General features: G+C 35.6%; 1 protein-coding gene and 1 pseudogene across 3 annotated transcripts in view; one reads left to right on the top strand and one right to left on the bottom strand.

Moving 5' to 3' along the window:
* Positions 1–19661, top strand: part of SLC25A21 (solute carrier family 25 member 21) — a 697719-nt gene that overhangs the window by 115343 nt on the left and 562715 nt on the right. The gene's annotated exons all lie outside the window — the stretch shown is intronic.
* LOC144455650 (small ribosomal subunit protein uS19 pseudogene) lies at positions 5413–5895 on the bottom strand (annotated as a pseudogene).

Raw genomic sequence — 19661 nt, 5'->3', positions numbered from 1 at the left:
CATTGTTAAGAAGAGATTTATATCAACCAATGGCATATCCAAGCTGTAAAACATTTTTATGTAAGAGGGTGATGGAAGATCATCAGTAATATCATCTTATAAGACAGTGGAGAAACAGAATGGGGAAGAAACACATTGACCAAAAAGTTTGGAGAAAGAAAAGGCTTAGAATTAGAAAGGAAATAATGGGGGAAAATAGTGGGAAAGTAATTACTTTCTTTGTCTCTTTTAATTAATATTAATATTTAATTAATAATCTAATTAATATTAATATATTTTCAATTTCATGTGCAGTTATCTTTTTTTATTATACTAGGTTATGGAAATTCTTGTTTTATTCCCTAAATTAAAAATAAAAAAAATTAAAAAAAATAAAAAGAAAATAATTGGAATCATGGAGAAAGAGTAATTTTGGACCTTAAATTCTATTATAAAACAGTAATAAACTACCAGATAGTGGTTAAAAAGTAGAAAATTATATGAGTTCAACAAATTCAATAAGGAAGAAGCAAAAACAATTACATTCAATAACCTAGCATTTGATACATACAGGAATAAAGTTACCTGGCAAAATGCCACCCCCCCAATGGTAAAGCACTAGAAATTAGGTTTATAGAAACAGTGTTTATCGTGTACTACAGTATGCTCGAAATGGATATATAACACTTCCAGTCAAAATGATGATGCAACAAAACAAAACTGACAATTTACATTGGATGAATATCTTTAAAAATATAAAACAATAAGATTAACAAAGAAAGTAATATAGAATTTAAATAACCAGATCCCTGAAAAAGAAATTGAAAAAGTCATCTACACACCTCCAAGGAGGTTAAAAAAAAACCCCAAACCCAGCACCAAAATGATAGAAATGAATTCTGTAAAATTCTTATAACATAAACTTTTTGCTGAAATAGGAAAAGAAAGGATTTTGCTGAAGTATGAATATGGGCTTTGTACCTAAACCTGGGAGAAAAAATTGAGAAATAAACCTATAAACCAATATGTCTAATGATTGTCAAGAAAAAATATTGAATAAACTATTAGCAAAGATTCTACAGCAACATTTGAACAGTATTAAAAAGTTATTACAGCATTCCAAGTTGCATTTGTATTAGAAAAATAATGTTGGTTCAATAATTAGGAAAATTATAAACATAATAGTCTATATTAATAACAAAACCAAGCATCATCAAAATGAAAAAAATCACATGAGTATATCAACAGATTAAAAAAAAGCTTTTGACAAAATATAACACCCATTTTTGTTTAAACAATAAAATAAACCATAGGAATAATTGAACCTTAACTTATGAAGGAAAATAATATATTAATACTATGACATGTACCTATTAGCTAATTGTGACATAGCAATATAGAATGTAATTGTAATATATTGTAATATAGAGTGTTAAGATGATAGACTAAACTTTATTTTTAACATATAATTTTCCAGTTTTTTCTTACAGTTTTTGTTAATACAGAGTCCTTACCTCAGTTGTTGCAGTCTTTAGTTTTATCAAACGTTATCTTACTATGTATTTTCAAATCATTTTGTGTTTTGTGCTGTTCCTGTTGTTTTAAGAGAATTAACATTTGCCTTGCCACATATAATGAGTGTGTTCATGAAAAGTAGCTAAATGATTAAAATAAAAATTTATTTTTAAGTGTCCTTTGGAGCTCAAATTTTAAATGAACTTTGCAGTGAATTCTCTTGAAAAAGTGAAAACTCCTTTTGTGATCCAATAAGCTTAAACATTAAAGCATGTCTGCACAATACTTTCTAACAATGAAAATGTGAGGAAACAAGTGTGAAGGTATTAGTGCTTGATGTTAATTTTAATTAAAAAAAACTACATAAGTAGAACAAAACAAAATGCCTTTGGTAAATTGTTTTATGTCTCTAGGAAATGATAAAATAAGACAGTTCTTATTTTCCCCCTTATTTTGTCATACACCTGAAGGAATTTGGGACTCTGGAGGGATATTTTGCTGTTTAATTTGCTAACTTCTTGCTGGCCCTATGGCAGTAAAAGAGAGGAAACAGCATAGTGGACAGTTAACTGGCCTTGGAGATATGAAGACCCCAGTTCAAATCCTATGTCTATTACATACTAGCTGTATGACCCTCTCCACACATTTACAGATGGGGTTTAGTTCTGGCAGAGCTTGACCACCTCACATAGACATTCTTAACCTGAAGTTCATGAGATTTTAAAAAAGTACTTTGCTAACTGTATGTCAATATATTTTTTCCCTTTGTAATCCTATGTATTTTATTTCATTCATTTAAAAATATTATTCTGAGAAGGGGTTCATAGATTTCACTAGACTGTCAAAACATGACCCAAAATATATTAAAATTTTATGAAATAAATATTTAGGCTCTTTTCTCACACTCTTTGGCTCTGTATATCCCACCCTGGAGCCCTAGGGATAATTATTTAAAGCTTAGGTTTTGGCTCATTTCTAGTATTTCTTCAAAAGAGGAAATAGAAAGGAATTAAATGTACAAATTAAATCAGGTGTAGGACAACTATTTTTTCTTCCACACAAAAGGAATTCTAACAAATACAAAAAACTCATAGTGTGAACTGCAAAGTCTTAAAATAGGGTACAGTAACATAATTATTATTACACTTTCCTGAGAGATTAAGACATAAAAAGCAGATTACAAAGCAATTTACAGGATTGCTAAATAGATATTTAGTTTTATGTCTCTTCTGCACTGTACAAATAACTTTCTTCAAATCCATGTCTTTTGACAAGCCAGCCCAAGAGTTGGCCTCATAATAAAAACAGCTTACATTTGTATGACACTTGCTATGTGTCGAGCATCTTCCAGGTGGTGATAATCTTCTCTAAGAAACATTGTCGTATATGTAGAGAGGTAATTTTCCACATCAACTAAGGAAATAATCCCTAGTAGCATTGAACTCAGAAAATGACCTCCATATCTGGACATGTGTATCTCAGGCTCCTTGCTCTATCACCTACAATCAAACAAAGACACACAAAGGAGGAGTAGGTATGTAAAGGCTTTGTGATTTTCTCTTCTGGGTATTTCCTCTGATGGTTTATCTTGCAAACTTCTTTGCCCTAGTAAATGGTCTTTGTGAACTGCTTTGACAAAAAGTAAAATATTATTATCTTAATGATTATTATCTTCTGGCCAACTGTCTTGGGATGAGCATCTCTAAATTTAGATAAGCCAGTCCTCTGATGACAGACATATAGTAGGTTTGTACTAGAAGCCTTTCCATTTCAGAAGAATCTGCCAGAACTTGCCCATCATTGGAATAGCATTTGACAAATTGGTGTCATCTCAATGCTATGATATGGCATTAGAATGACACTTTCATGGAAGTATATTGTCAGAATTCTACCAAAATTACTTAAAAACATTTTTTTGCATTGTTTCATTCTGTCTGAAGCTTGTAAAACATTGGAAGTTGGTAGATTGATATTGCCACGATGCAGCTCAAAGTGTGTTTAAATTATGGGTATAGTAGAGAAGTAAAGATAGTTTTTTTCCTCTTGTGAAGGTCAACAACGAATGGCTCCTCTGCTTTTAAAAGTTTTGAACAGATACCCATGGAGCAAACTGAAAAATGAAAACATTTAATAATATATAATGATTAGTATGCTATATAGTAATTACGCATGAATGGCAAACATTTTGCTTAACTTAATATAGTTGTTACTGCTTTTTTATAGGTTCTTTCAGTTTTTTTAGTTCTTTAAATTCTGTGATGACAGTTAATATAACAGCTCACCTGTATATAGTATATAGTGCTTTATCGTTTGCAAAGTACTTTCCTCACAACCACCCTATGAAGCAGGTGGGCCATTCCATGGATAACTTCCTCTGTTCCTCAATATAAACTCTTTAAGGTTAGGGACTATTTCATTTTTGTGTATGTATTACCAGTGTCTTGTGCTTTGTAAATGCTCAAAAACTGTTTTTTGGATTGAACTGATTTTTTATAGGTGAGGAAAACGTGGCCCCAGATAGTTTAAGTGATTAGCCATCCATAGCATCTGACTGTTGTTTTTTTCTCACCATGCCTCACTGCCTCTAGAATCAGTATCAATGTTAAATTTTTTTCCTTACACCATATACTACTGAATTACCAGTCATCATCATTATTATCACCATATACACTCCCACGTATAAACTGGAAAGATCCTTTTTTACAAAACAAAAGTCTTAAATCATATTCTTTTCTCTGAAACTCTCCTAGTCTCCATTTCCCAGGGCTGAAGTTCTGCTTCTGTCAATGGACCCCTATCCCACTGGTATCCAGGAGGTATTCTGGAGCAGCTGCTTCCTGCTGTTGATGTTGGTATTGGGTGTCCTGGGTGGAAAACAGTTCGAAACAGCAAGAACTCTGGCCTTGAATTGCCTGTTTGGGTAACAACAGCATCATCTTCATGGAAATGGGTGGCAGGGGAGAAGGAGGAGGAAAGGTCTGGAAAAGATCAGGGGATGGAAGAGATCACAGTGAATAAAATTTGTATTAACAGGGAATCTTAGAGCATAGGATAAGGATTAGTGTTAGCCTGAGTGAATGGTGGTTTTTTTTTAAACTTTTTTTCTACACTTAACAAATACAAAGTAAAATATGTATTTCCATGTACAGAGTAGTACAGAAAAACAGGATTGTTCATGAAACTATGTAAATCTAGCTTTCTTTTTAAGGATATGACAGATTCAAAATGTCGGCAACCAGAGGTAGGTAGGTAATAAATACAGCGTATAACACCTGGACCTGGAGTTGGGAAGACTTTCTACTTTTCTTACCATGTTCTTTCATTAAAGATCCTTCTTTTGGATTAATTGTGTCTTCTGGTAGACTAGAAAAACTAAACACCTTGGTAGAGGTTCATGAATATACATGGGAGTTTTGAAGCAAACTCCCTCAGCTCCTAATCACAGACACTTTCCCATCTTTTTGCCTTTTTTTTTTTTTGGTGAGGCAATTGGGTTAAGTGACTTTCCCAAGGTCACACAGCTAGTGTCATGGGTCTGAGAGTGGATTTGAATTCAGGTCCTTCTGACTCCAAGGCCAGAGCTCTATCCACTATGCCACCTAGCTGCCCTTACTTTCTGATCTTTTATATGAAGATTGCTTGGGCCCTTCCTCTCCAAGATTCACTATAGGTTATAGAGTATTCAGTAAGGATCATAGTTGGAAGATACCTTATAGGCCACTTACTCTGACACCTTCATTTTACACCTGAGAAAACTCAGGCAGACTCAGAGAGGCTCAGGTAGATTAAGTGACTTGCTCATAATCATATTGCTAGTGGGATTTGAATTCAGGTCTTGCTGACTCCAAGTCTAGTACTTTAACCATTATACCAAACTGTCTGTTATGAAATAGAAAAGAGTATAGAAAATACCTTTTTTTTTTTTTTAAAGAAGCTTCTTATTTTTATTGTTAGCATCCGGGTTACTTGAGAGGGGAGAAATGAGAGGAGTGGGTGGCTCCAATACCCGGCCGGCCGTGTTTCCCAGGCTTGTAAGTGATAAGAGAATTCGCCCAGGTAGTGTCCAATCATCTCGGGCTTAATTTCTACCTGGTTGAAGGTGTCGCCGTTATAGACGCCCACCATACTTCCCACCATCTCTGGCAGAAGGATCACGTCCCGAAGGTGTGTCTTTACAACCTCGGGTTTTTCCCAGGGGGGTGCCTCCTTCGTGACCTTCCTCAGGCGCTTCTGGGGGGCGTGCTGTTTGCGCCTCAGACTTCTGCTGAGCCGCCGCCGCTGTCGGGCGCCGCACACCTGCATGAGCTGTCCATAGGACACGTCCGGTGTCTGGTCCAGGTCCACGCCGCTCTAGGTGAACTTCCGGAAGGTTCGCTTCTTCTTCTGCTCCACTTCCGTCATCTTGTCTCCTGTCAGGAAAAGCTATCTTTTTTCTTAATCTCTTCCCCACCCCCACCCCCGGCCATCTGTAAACCACTCGCGGGGCTTCCTAAATAAACAGGAAGATTAGCATCTCCTACTTAGGAAACTAAATATCCACACAATGACTGAATCTTAGGGTAGGTAGACTAGTCTTGACATGCTTTTGGCCATCTGGTTTCCTTTTTTTTAATGTATGAAATACTTAATTTTGTTCATTTGTGTAAAAGCTAGAAAAGGCTCTCTAATAATAATAGAATGGGGAAGATGTAAACATATATTATTGAAGTTAGAGTAAATGGAGGAAGGAATTCAGGTAGAGGAAAGAGAAAGAAGCATAAAGAAACCAGACAAAAATAAGTTAGAAGGAAACATTTGGGATAGAGACTTTAAAAAAATCCGATCTTGGAACTGTAGCTAGTATATTTGTCCGTATTGGAGAGAAGTGCTGGTCATGTAGGAGATGGACGGTACAGGTATATTTTAAAACTATGCATGGTAAAAAAAAATGAACTTTTCTTCCTCTCATCCCATCACATATTGAGTTAGTGCCTACTGGGGAGTTAAAGTGAAAAACTATTCTTCATTTCATGTTTTGTTCTGTTTTTGACCAGCAGTTGCTTCTCAAGTATTAGCACAGACCTGGCAGAAGATTCCAACTTGGCAAACGAGAAAAGCTTTAAAAACAATCTGTGGCATTTCCTGTTGGTTGAAAGTTGTTTTGCTTTCTGTTAGTATTTGGTGTTAGTGTTGGCTGGGCAAATGTGACTTGTAGAAAAACACCATTGCAAATGCTACTAGGAAGTTGGGAGTTCTGGCCATAAAAACCCCTTACTTTCACTTTTAAAAACTTCACTCATTTGTCCAATAGGAATGAATACAGAAGTAATATCAAGCACAATAAAACAATCTTACTTGCTGGTGGTATATGACATAATGACCCAAATATGTTTTTAAAAAATCATTTACTGCTGTATATAAACAGCTAAGTTAAGCACAAGGGATGATAAAATAACACTGGTAATTATTCCTTTAGCTGAGAACCATTGGTGGCCCATTAAGATTCCAGATGTGGCCATGTATGCTTTTCCATTTGTTTCCCAGTGTCTAGTTCTTGGGCTCTAGTATCTTAGCTGTGGTTGTCAGGCATGTTGGCTTTTCAGCTTGAGGTCTTCCTTGGAGAAACACATTGATCTGGCTAACAACTATAAAGCAGCTTATTGTCTCAGGTTGGCCTCATTGGGAATAGCAAATTCTCTGTCAAAGGTCAAACACCAGCTTGACCAAAGTTCCTGGGATAAACACTGAAATTCTCCAGAGAGGAGATACTTCAATTCCCCCAAAAGAAAAAAAAAGTATTTCTTATTCCTTTATTACCCTATAATAACATGAACTATAATAGTTTATAGTATAAATAAGCTGAGAATACTTGGAGTTATGCTTTTAATAACTGACACTTATCAGCAATCTAGAATACATTAAGTGAAACAGTCCATTATAGTTTTTTAAAAAAAAAAAGCTTAAAACCAGGTCAAATATTAAAAAAAAATGGAAATTGTTCCGTTGGTTCAGCATTCAAAAAAGGCACAATTCTAAATTTTACCCCATGTGTGAGAGAGATCAAGTTCCTATTTTTCTAAGCTCTTGTTGGACATGGTTATAAAACTATACAGATATATTGTATTTTAGGCAGAGAAAGAAAGCAACTAAAAATAGAACCATGGCTAATTTAGCAAGCTTGTTGACTGCCAAAAACACATGTATGAAATCAGGTGGTTGTCTCTTTATGAGTCACTAAACCAAACAAAATTCATAGCCCAGTCTTTTCCTGGGCTTTCAGTGTATCAGTTTCTTACAGTGCTACTATTAAGGATATTCACAATTTCCCAGCTTTACACTTCCCACCGCAGGGGTCTAGTTTTAGCTGGTTATGATTGGGTTTGTCCCAAACGTTTCCATTAGACAGAGGTTTAAGTATTCAGGGTTGCAATTAGACCCTTTCTACAGAGCTTACCGCTTTTCCCCCAGGGAACTGTACTCCCCATCTCTGTGTCCAACAACAGTAACTCCCCTTTGCTTTTTACCTCTTTTTACCTGTGTTCTGGCTTTTAAAAATGTACAGAAAATGATGGCTAAAGAAAATAAAATAAATAGCAGATGGCTAACTGCACTCTGGGATGAATATATTATCCCTGTGAAGGAGAGCAGGTCAGTCAATGCATATGGGTCTATTTGTCACTGATATACAGGATGCTCAATATACTGACATCAATATGCACCCAGCCTTCCACCATTAATCAGTTTATGTAATCTATGCCTAGAAATTTAGAGAGCCCAAGAGAGTAGTGACTAGGGGAATTTAGAGATTCAACCAGAGGACGAATTGAAAAAATATCTGCATGTAATGTGACAGTAGCCTTTAGTGACCAAGAAATTCATGTGGTTTTACTTGGACCTAAACCTATGTTGGACCAGCTTGAGTAAAACCATCTTATATGTTAATATATTATCCTTTACACACAGGAAATTGACTCTTTTAGGACATCAAAATGTCACTTGGTAAACTCTTGTTTAAGCTGACAAGTTGCTATGAAAGAAAGTAGGAAAGGAAGTAAGAAAGGAAGGAAGAAGGAAGGAAAGAAAGGGAGGAAGGAAAGAAGGAAATGGATTTGCTAAATACATTATCAAGGAAAATTTCTTGATCTTATGTGGATAGCAATGAAAGATGTTGACTATCCATCTGTTATCTCCAACTTATATCACCATCCTACATTCTTTTCTAGTGTACATATCTCTGATGTCATTTTGTGTTGTGTTTCCACACAGCTCTTTACTGATAACATGTTGAATCCTGCATATATTCAATAACGCCTTTCCACTGCCGTTCAAGTGTTTTAAAATTTTAATTCTTCAGTAACTTTGGTATTACATGCTTTGTATCCAAATAACATCACAGGAATAATGTCGATTTCCCAAAGATGAGGTTTTTTTTAAGTCAATAAAATGCCAAGGCTTTATAATAACTAAGATTTCATAATAGCTAAGGAAGAAAATGCCAGTTATAATCAGACATATATAATATAACATGAATATAATATATTATCTCAGTGAATATAATATTCACTCATAATATATAATATGAATATAATATATTATCTCAGGTCTTGCTGACTCCAAGTCTAGTACTGTGAATACAAGTGAGTATAATAAGCTTTAAGAAGGTATGTTTCAATGTTTAAAAAAATATAGGTAAGGGACTCCAAAAAGGAAGGTTTATTGAGATAAACTTTTATTGATGAAATTTTTTGTTGTTATTTTGTTAATGATCTTTGATATTATTATCACATCCCAATTACTCCCTCACACTCTTACAAAAAGAATGCTCCCTGGTATTACATTTTCATATATGGCCAATGTCTGGATATGTTTTGCTTGACTATGCTTGTTTTTGCAAGGGCAGTTTTTAAAATTGTGTGTGTATGAGTGGTTGGGGGAAAATTAGGGGCAGGGGGACTTGTGATAGTGAAAACAGAGATAGTGAAAGAAAAATAAATAGTGAAATAGATAGTGAAAGAGAAAAAGAATGAAAAGAGAATCAATGAATCATTAAAGGAATATGTAGAAGAAAATAGGAGATTCAAAAGGAGATACAAAGAACAGCTTTGAAACTAATGTGTTGGTTTGCCTATGTACTTTGAAAAACAAAATAACGTAGATATATTATTTCATTTGCAATCCTCTTTTTCTGTTCTTCATATATGGAAAGGATCATGTTTGTTATCAGAAAAATAAAAAAAAATTAGATAATCAGCTAAATATAGAATAGGTGGTATGTGATTTAAAAGAAATTCATGTAATAAAAATCTCTGTATTTTAGTTGGCTGAAAGCTCAATATGAGTCAACAGCTATGATACAGCTGCCAAAAATATTAATGCAACATTAAATGGCCAAAAATATTAATGCAACTTTAAATGGCATTAGCAGAAGCTTAGTGCCCAGGACAAAGGAACTGTTAGTTCCACTGTACTCTGGGCTGATCAGACAGATATGAAGTTTGGAGGTATTTCTAGGCTCCATGTTTTATGAAAGATGTTGACAAAATGTAGTACATCCATAGCAAAGTGACTGAAATAAAGGAACTGGGTATCATATAATATGATGAATATTTGAAGTACATAGGGTTGTTCTGTCTGAGCAAAAGACTAGGGAGTCCATGATGGTTTTCTCCAGGTATTTGAAAGGATGTCACAGAAAATATTAATTATATTTGCTCTGTGGTTATTCTGATTGAAGAATGATGGCCAATGGGTGGAAGCTATAGGGAAGTGGCTCAGTAGGAAGAACAATATAATCAATAAGAATTATCATAATTAGAGTACTAGAGTTGTCCAAAAATAAAATGGACTATCTTGTGAAATAGTGAATGCAACTAGGAGTGTTCAAGTGTGGGCTTGATGACCAGCTTGGTTAAATGGGAATCTGAGCTATATTGACCACTAAGACCTTCCAATTCTAAGAGGTTATAATTCCACAAATTCTGTTAACATCTTAATGTGTTTTAAGTTCATACATTATATTTCCCAAGGATATTTGTGTAAGGCTTTTACTGAGCTATAGGGATTTCAGGCATAAACTTATAGGTCTAAGTATCTCATGATGGCAAGGAAGTCTTCACTTGGAATCACCACTTACTTTATTCATTCTGCTTCCATTGACCTTGCTCAGGCAACTGGAGTTTAGTTAAGTTCCACATCTCTATATTAGAAGGCCCTGTGAGATTTTTCACTAACTTAGTGGAGGGGTACATTTAGAAGCTTCCATGCCTCTTCTCTACTGTCCACCTTATTGTAAAATAGAGAATTTCAGTCACAAAGGATTTCATCTTACTTCCTTTGATTAAGATGATTGAAAATTTACGAAGAAACTAATTTTTAAATTTCTCTCCATTTTAAAAGATATACTGTAGATTGGATGATTAGCACACTATAAATGAGAAAGGGATGCATGAAGAGCAAATGTAAGGCAACAAGGCAGTAAGCATTTATTAACTGCTTACTGTGCCAGGCCTTGTGCTAAATATTTGGGATACAAATACCAGCAAAAATATAGTACTTGCCTTCAAGAAGCTTACATTCCAATAGGGAAAAGGTAACATATAACAAGGAGCAAGGAGGGAATGGCTGTCAAAGTTTGGAAAGTCAAAAGCAGACCCAAGAGGAGAATAAAAGTTGTCTTGTCTGGGTCCCTCTCCAAAATCAGTGCACCAAGAGGAATTCACCAATGGGAGAAGGGGCTAAAATGGCCGGCCTGGAACATACCGCAAAGGTCCTAGGTTTTAAGAGAAATTCCATGGTGAAATGGCAATTGAGATATCATGCTGGCAAGTCTAAGTTAGAAGCAGATCTGGGAGGGGAGTCAAGTTTTGTCACATGGCCAAGGAACATGCATGCCCAGGGAGGAAGCAGAGAGAGGGCATCATGGGTATCTGGGACAACTTCGATTTCAGAGTGACTCATGATCTTGTGGTAGCATATGAATTGAGACCCTTCTTTGCTACAGATGCTGTGTGCTTTCCCACAGTACTGTTGCTGACTGCTAGTCTTGTCACTGGGCTTTGAACTGTTTCCTCGAGTTAGCCATGGTCCTCTCCCTGTCTGTCTCTGGGCTGAGCTGTTCTCTGTTGCTAATCTTTACCTGCTATGAGGTCTCTTCCCTTCAATTAAAAGAGCTTACTTATCTCTTTTAACTCATGGCCCTTGGACTATTCTAACCTTTTTGTGATGTGGGTGCCAGGTGCACCTAGCCAACTAACTTGAGAAGTCCTAAAGCATCTAAGTCTATTTTTTCATTCCATAATTTCTGCCTCATCTTGTAACTATGTGAGTTAGAAAATACCTTTCATGCAGGTGTGGTGGCACAAGGCTATAATCTCCAGGTGATTGAGACTGATGGATTGCTTAAGCTTGGGAGTTTTGACCTATAGTGGGCTAAGATGAGTGCGAGACCACTAAGCTTTGTAAGGAGGGAAAAACCCAGGGATGTGTGGAGCTGTCTTAAACTGGCTAGCAATTTAAAAATTTTCAGTGTGAATATTTACAACTCAGAAATCAATAAACACTGCAAGTCACTACAGTTTGTTGTTTTGTTGATTTTCTAGACTTATCTAGAAACTGATGGATAAAATGTTAACAATGCAGATTAAATTTTAAAATGCATCATTCATTCATTCATTCATTCATTCATTCTTCTTCTTCTCCTTCTCCTTCTCCTTCTCCTCCTCCTCCTCCTCTTCCTCCTCCTCTTCCTCCTTCTCCTCCTCCTCCTTCCAGCATACTACTAGGCAAACTGGTCCAGGTCAAAAAGCATATCAGGTCAAGGACCTGTGCTAATGAGTAATGGCATCAGGCCCATGAATAACTATATGTCCAGCTAGGAAGAGATAGCGAGACCCAGTTGCGCCCCCCCACCCCAATTATTTCAATTTCTTTCTATTCCAATGATGCCAGTTGTGGCCCATGCAAATATCACTTTACTTAGAATCCTAAAAGGGGTTGATTGGAGCTGGCAACCTTTTTCCTACTTTTATATCAGTAACAAAGTCACTGTAATCCATATATTTTCTATCTCGTAGAGACTGATGGTATTTCAGCAGAGTGCTTTGTGCTCAAAAGAAAAACACTGTGACTATACAAAGTATGGTTAGTATTTCCCTGTTACCCTACTCAAATTATAGAGAGGGAAGAATGTAGACTGCTTTATTTTGCGCTATCATTTTTAAAGATCTGTAAGTAAGAAGGATTTGAATTTAACTGTCTGAAAGTGAAAATTAAAACTGCCCTTTTGCCTTTCATTGAAGTCTAATATTGTTGTAGTGTAGATTAAGTTAGTATATATTTCTACAAGACAATTTGTGAATGGAAATGAAAGCAAAAACAATTTGTGTCCTATGCAAAGAATACAGAGGCTGAAAATGAATTGTCATGCAAAAAGGTTTTTGGTACCATAAAATGTATAGATTTTACTTTTCTGTTGCTCTGGTACTTAATAGGAAAATTTGTTCTCTGAGTCTATTAACTAGTTACAATAAGAACATCTGGGATCATTCCTTTGCTTTTCAGGACCTAATTTTCCCTGAAATATTAATTTTTGGATGTGGATATGTTACCTCTTTGCTGAACTGAATCACTCATTTTTTTTATTTGTTCCATTTGAACAACAGTACCACTTCATCTGATGGAATTTCATGGGAAGTGTCCTATTATTAAAATACTTCCAATTATTTTAAGCATAACAATTAAGGAACAGTCCAGAGACACGATGGGGATTGACTAAAAAAATAGCAGCCCAATTGAAAGCATTGCTAAAACTTTTGATGGCAGCTTTCTTCTATATTTAGAAACTTGAGAGTATATGACATATCCTCAGTTTCCTTATCCAAAAATGAGAGTGATGGACTAGATGACCTCTGAAGTCCTTTTAAGCTGTAAATCCTAGATCCCATAGTTGTTTTTCATAGATACACAACAATGGTTATTTATTTTCTGTTTAGAAATTACTTAAGCATCATTAAAAGGTGTCTTTGGCTTAATTGCAGTTACTGAATCAGACTTAAAATGCTTAGATAAGATAACGTCTCTGTGATTAATTTACATAGCCAGAGGAATTATAGGAGTAAAGATACTAAAAGAATGAAGCACGAAAATGTTGAAATTGAATTTTGCATTTTTTACTGTAAAATAATGTTTAACATGTAAGCCTCTTCCTCAAGAATCAATCCTTCAATGTGAATTCTCTTCACCGTAATTGTTTTTTTCTTCATTACTTCAGCGTGCAAAGGTTGAACAAAAATATTTGTAATATATTGATGGTTTTTTTTGAATCGCGATATATAACGGTTGGTGATAAGAAGATTGAACATTGTTATTCAAGTGCTGGATTATTACGTTATTACATTATTTGTCAGCTGTACTTTTAAAAAAGGTATTGTTTTTACAGTTGTATAATATATTGGCATATATCATTTCAGCAAAATTAAAATAACAGTGTCTAAGAGTTAAAATCTTAAACATTTTCTCAGTAAATATACACTGAAGATTATTGCTATAATGTAATTATGTATAGTATAATTATGTCTTAGAAGATTTAATCAATTGGTATTTGAAAATGTTTATAGGTAAGTTTTTAAAAGATTATGTTTCTGGAATTTCTTTTATGCAGTGGAATTTCTGATGCTACAGTAAATTAAAAAGTTGGATGATTTTCATATGATATCCTATTTCACTAATACAGAACAACCCTGAACCACACTAGAGCAATAATTCTTTAACCTAAATCAGAGACCAACTTAGGCCAAACAGCTGTTTTCATTTTGTTAGGAGATCCGTTTGATTTACTCGTTTAGTCAGCTTTCATTACTGTAGAAGGCGGAAACTTCACTTGAGTTTTTAACCCTAAATTCTCTACCTTGTTTGCTGCCTGCTATAAAATTGCATGGTTGAACTGTCACAGCCACTGAACATGCTAGAGAGCTACTGTGGTCTTTTAGAAGATGTCTGCTTCATCTGAAGTAGAGAGATTTTACAGAAGCAGATAAAATCAAATCTTCCTTCTTTGCTTTTTAAAAAAAAGTTAATGGTTATTTTCCTGACTTTGAGACTAGACTCTTGTAGTGGTGAGAGCCATATTAAAAACTGGCCTCAGGTGTAGCTTAGACTAGGTCAGAGTTCTAGGTACTAGAATCCAAGATTATAGCATGGCTTGTTGTTCCTTGGATTCAGCTGTTTTATGCAGTCTTTTAAGTCTTGTAAGACATCTAGAGGCAGTGTTGTGTTGCGTTCAGAGATCTGGCAGGATTTGAATCCCGCTCTTAGGATCTGAAGCTAGGTAGGTCTTCTTTGATAGGTTCTGTCTTTGATATTAGCTGTGTTATCATGAGCATCATCTATCTTCTTGATATCCTAGGTTATTGTACTTAATTATGGGTTGCTGGTCTGCATCAGTAGGGGGAGTTTCTATGCCAGGAGTTTTCTACACAAAGATAAAGTCATGTGCTCCTCTCTACACCTCCCCCTCAAACCAAACAAAAACCCCTGTCTTTTTCTACTTTATATGGTAAGCCCTACGATGGTTGCTAATTCTTTTCCTTGGCACTAGTATGGTAGGGAAATTCATGTATTCTCCTTTTTACAAATGTGACTCTTGAAATGATCACGTAAATGTATGAATCCTTGATAAAAAAGGTAATGCGGAACAATATCCAAGGTTGTGGGACTTCCTCTAGGCACCTGATTCTGCACCTGAAAGACTTCTCACCAGAAGTAAGATCCCTGGGTTTAGTTGATTTTTCTATTAACTTAGAGATGGGCTCTGTCTGTGCCCTTTAAATAAATGAAACATCTCATCCAGTGATTTGCTATAGTGAATACACTCTACTTGGATGAATTTGTTATAGTTGAATTGACTGTACATATGTATTTTTTTTCTTTTGGCAGAGAGAGACAGGGTCTGGACTGTGCTTTTCATTGGTGTAGGAAATTCCATGTGAGGAAATGGGATCAATCGGTGAACATCAACAATTGGCATATAACTTAGTGTCTTAGTTTCCCATGATGCCAAAAGGTTAAATAATTTGTCCAGGGTGGCATAGTCAGTTAATACAAGAAGTAGGGCTTAAATTCAGATTTTCTTGACTCTGATATTGACCTTCTGCCAGGGCTGTGGAGCCTGAAGCCTCGTGGCCACATGTGGCCCTCCAGGTCCTTTGACAGGGCCATACTTGAGGACCTAGAGGGCCACATGCAACCTCAAGGCCACAAGTTCCCCATTGTTGCATGCTGTCTTTCTTTCTACATAGCATTACAGATTGGCTATTTAGATGGCAATGTAAAAGTTCCTGCCATGTCAGAGGCCGCATGGTGGGTCTTTCTATAGAAATATTTAAAAATACTTTCAGCTGCATCTTTCTTGAAATTGATGTAAGTACATCCCCCAATGATGCAGCTCACAACTGATTCATACCTACCCATCAAAGCTCTTGTCCTTGTTCTCCCCAAGTTCCCCTCATGGGGTACACGCATCTGTAGGGCCTTCTTCACATCCTGATGTTGCAAGAATACCACTAGAGCATGTAGGCTGTTCATTAGCCATCCCCCACTCTCTTCACCTCAGCAACTCATATTCTTTGCCATCATCACTTGATAAGAGCACAAGGTCTAAATCCATAGATTTAGACCTCAGAGGTTATCTGATTGAGCACCCTTATTTTTTTTTACATGTAAAAAGTGGAGGCCCAGAAAAATTAAGGGACTTCCTCAAGGTCATACAGAAAGTGATTTGAACTCAGCTTCTCTGATTCCAATATTTTTCCACTGTACTATACTGCCTGTAATTTTTCTGCAGCTTTTCATTCCTAATTCCTCAGGAGAGAAAGAACAATGTTATGGAGGGGGAGTCCATTCTCAGTAGTCTCTAGGGCTACAAATGCTGAAAGTCAAGGGACTTGATAAGGGCTTGTTCCACTGCATGTCTGAGACTCCAGGATTATAGTCCATTATTTAAAAGCCCTTGCCTCCTCTTTGTCTTTGCTTCTGTCTCTCTTTGTCACTCTTTCTCTATGAGTGTGTGTGTGTGTGTGTGTGTGTGTGTGTGTGTGTGTGTATGTGTACCTGCCCATCTCCTGGTCTTTTCTTGAAGTATATCACCAGCTACGTGAAGTAAGTCTTCCTTCCTTCCTTCCTTCCTTCCTTCCTTCCTTCCTTCCTTCCTTCCTTCCTTCCTTCCTTCCTTCCTTCCTTCCTTCCTTCCTTCCTCCCTCCCTCCCTCCCTCCCTCCCTCCCTCCCTCCTCCCTCTCTCTCTCTCTCTCTCTCTCTCTCTCTCTCTCTCTCTCTCTGCCTCATTCTTTCCTTTTCCTTCTTCTCTCTCCACGTAGGGTATCACACCCTTACCTGCCAGTGCTGTGCCCAAAGGGATTGTAAATTTTAATCTCTGGGTTTTGTTGGTAATGTATAGAGATGCTGATGATTTATATGGGTCTACTTTATATACTACAACTTTGCTAAAGTTGTTAATTCTTTCAATTAGTTGTTTTAGCTGATTCTCAAAGGTTCTGTAAGTACAGAATATCATCTGCAAAGAGTGATAGTTTTGTTTCCTCATTGTATATTTTTATTCCTTCAATTTCTTTTTCTTGCCTTATTCCTATATCTAGCGTTTCTAACACAACATTGAATAGTAGTGGTGATTAGCATCCTTGCTTCAACCTTGGTCTTATTGGGAAGGCTTTGGGTTTATCTCTGTTACAGATAGTGTTTGATTTTGGTTTTAGAAAGATACTACTTATCATTTTAAGAAAGGCTCTACCGATTTCTATGCTTTCCAATTTTTTTTTTTTGTAGGAAGGGGTATTGTATTTTGTCAAAAGCCTTTTCTCCCTCAATTGATAGAATCATGTGATTTTTGTTGTTTTTGTTAATGATATGGTCAATTATGTTTGACGTTTTCCTAACATTGAACTAGCTTTGCATTTCTGGCATAACTACCACCTGATCATAGTATATGATCTTGCAAATATATTGCCATAACCTCCTGCTAGTATTTAAATTTTTTTTTTTGCATTGATATTCATTAAGCACACTGGTCTATATTTTTCTTTCTCTGTTTTTGCTTTCCCTGGTTTAGGTATCAAAACCATATTTGTGTCATAAAAGGAATTTGTTATGACTCCTTATTTACATATTTTTTCAAATAGTTTATACAGTATTATGATTAATTGTTTTTTAAATGTTTGGTAGAATTCACTAAATGTTTCTGGTCTTGGGGATTTTTTTTAGGGAGCTCATTGATGACCTTTCTTTCTTTCTTTCTTTCTTTCTTTCTTTCTTTCTTTCTTTCTTTCTTTCTTTCTTTCTTTCTTTCTTTCTTTCTTTCTTTCTTTCTTTCTTTCTTTCTTTCTTTCTTTCTTTCTGGCAGTTAGGGTTAAGTGATTTGCCTAGAGTCACACAGGTGGTAAGTGTCAAGTGTTTCGTCTGAGGCCAGATTTGAACTCAGGTTGTCTTGACTTCGACGGTGCTCTATCCACTGTACCACCAAGCTGCCCCTCAGTTTTTTTAAGAGAATGATTTAAGTATTCTGTTTCTTCTGTTCATCTGGGTAATTTATGTATATTTTTTGAAATATTCACCTATTTCACTTAGATTGTCAGATCTATTGGCATACAGTTGGGCAAAATAATTACTAATTGGTTGCATATTTATCCTTTTTATTTTTGATACTAGTAATTTACTTTTTTCTCTTTTAAAATCTGATTAATCAATGTTTTCTCTATTTTATTGTGTGTTCTTTCTTATAAAACCAACTCCTAGGAGCAGCTAGGTAGCACAGTAGATGGAGCACCAGCCCTGGAGTTAGGAGGACCCGAGTTCAAATCCAGCTTCAGACGCATGATACTCACTAGCTGTGTTTCACTGGGCAAGTCACTTAACCCTGATTGCCTTACTGCCCCCCTCCGCAAACAACAACAACAACAACAACAACAACAACAACAACAACAAACCAACTCCTACTTTTATTTGTTTAATGCTTTTTAAAAAAAATTTCCAATTTTATGTGTCTTTTTTGATTCTCAGGATTTCCATTTTGGTGCTTAACTGGGGATTTAAAATTTATTCTTTTTCTGTTTTTTAGTTGCATTCCAAATTCATTGATTCACTGTTTTTTCATTGATGTAGGTATTTAGAGATATACAGAATGGTTGTGGGGCAGCCAGGTAACTCAGTGGATAGAGCACCAGCCTTGGAGTCAGGAGGACCCGAGTTCAAATTAGGCTTCAGATACAAAACACTCACTAGCTGTGTGACTCTGTGCAAGTCACTTAACTCCAATTGCCTCACAAAAAAAATGGTTGAATCTGACAAATTTGGGAATGTTCTTTCATTGTCGGTATTCTCGTTAATGAAATTATTGATTGTTTCTGTGATTTGTTCTTTGACCTACCCTTCTTTGCGATTAGACTATATATTTTCCAATGAAATTTTAATCTACGCTTCCATAACTCTTTATTGGATATAATTTTTATTGCATTATGGTATGAAAAAGGTACATTTAATATTTATGCTTTTCTGCATTTGGTTCTGAGGTTTTATACTCAAATACTTGGGCATTTTTTGCGAAGGTGCCATATAGCTGAGAAAAATATATGTTCCTTTCTATTACCATTCAGTTTTCTCTAGAGGTCTATCATATTTAACTTTTCTAGGATTCTATTCTTTTGTTTAGCTTCTTTCCTATTTATTTTATGGTTAGATTTATCTATCTCTGAGAGAGAAAAGTTAAAATCTCTCACCAGAATAGTTTTACTGCCTATTTCATTCTGTAGTTCATTTAACTTTTTCTTTAAGAATTTGGATGCTGTGCCATATGTTTAGTATTGATATTACTCCATTGTCTATAATGTCTTTTAGCAAGATGTAGTTTCTTATTTCTTTTAATTAGGGCTATTTTTTCTTTTTCTTTTCCTGAGATTATGGTTACTATCCCTTCCTTTTTTTACTTCAGCTAAAGCATAATGGATTCTGCTTCAGCTCTTTATTTTAACTGTGCATGTCTCTGTTTCAAGTTTGTTCCTTGTAAACAATGCATTATTGGTTTCTGGTTCCTAATCCATTCTACTCTCTGCTTCTGTTTTATTGGTGAATTTATCCCAATCATATTTGCAGTTATAATTTTTAACTATACATTTCCTTCGATCTT

The sequence above is a fragment of the Phascolarctos cinereus genome, unplaced genomic scaffold (assembly GCF_003287225.1).
Source record: "Phascolarctos cinereus isolate Bilbo 61053 unplaced genomic scaffold, phaCin_HiC Scaffold_2;HRSCAF=192, whole genome shotgun sequence".
NCBI classification, from domain to species: domain Eukaryota; kingdom Metazoa; phylum Chordata; class Mammalia; order Diprotodontia; family Phascolarctidae; genus Phascolarctos; species Phascolarctos cinereus.
This window is presented reverse-complemented; position numbering and strand designations above follow the sequence as displayed.